Source organism: Dendroctonus ponderosae, unplaced genomic scaffold (assembly GCF_020466585.1).
Source record: "Dendroctonus ponderosae isolate FM_Combo_2020 unplaced genomic scaffold, Dpon_F_20191213v2 Dpon_F_20191213_9, whole genome shotgun sequence".
Lineage (NCBI taxonomy): Eukaryota > Metazoa > Arthropoda > Insecta > Coleoptera > Curculionidae > Dendroctonus > Dendroctonus ponderosae.
Genome location: NW_026019116.1, coordinates 7,906,646 through 7,906,953, shown reverse-complemented (window position 1 = coordinate 7,906,953; position 308 = coordinate 7,906,646). Strand labels below are relative to the sequence as shown.

At 34.1% G+C, this 308-nt stretch overlaps 1 protein-coding gene across 1 annotated transcript in view; it reads left to right on the top strand.

Moving 5' to 3' along the window:
• Positions 1-308, top strand: part of LOC109539362 (glutamate receptor ionotropic, kainate 1) — a gene marked incomplete at its 3' end in the record, with an annotated part of 30,421 nt that overhangs the window by 26,449 nt on the left and 3,664 nt on the right.

Sequence of the window (308 nt, the reverse complement as noted above, 5' to 3'; positions counted from 1 at the left end):
AACTCGAGAAAACACGTAGTTGGTCGGATTCAGCGCCTGCAGACACGTTTTAATTGACAAACAAAGACCCCCAAAGTTATTTAAAATGTATTTCTGTTTAACAGTTTAACAATTTAAGTTGTGTGATTTCAACCATTAAGTTGGCCCACAAAGTGTAAGAACTTTGCATGGTAGATAAGTTCTATATTGTTGAGGCGGATTCATTTTTTTACAAACCTCTTTTTGGGTATTTCGCCTCAAAAATTTTTGTGTTTAAAAAAGACAGAATTTCCTCACGTCTTTTATTACAGATTGATAAATAGTGCTCC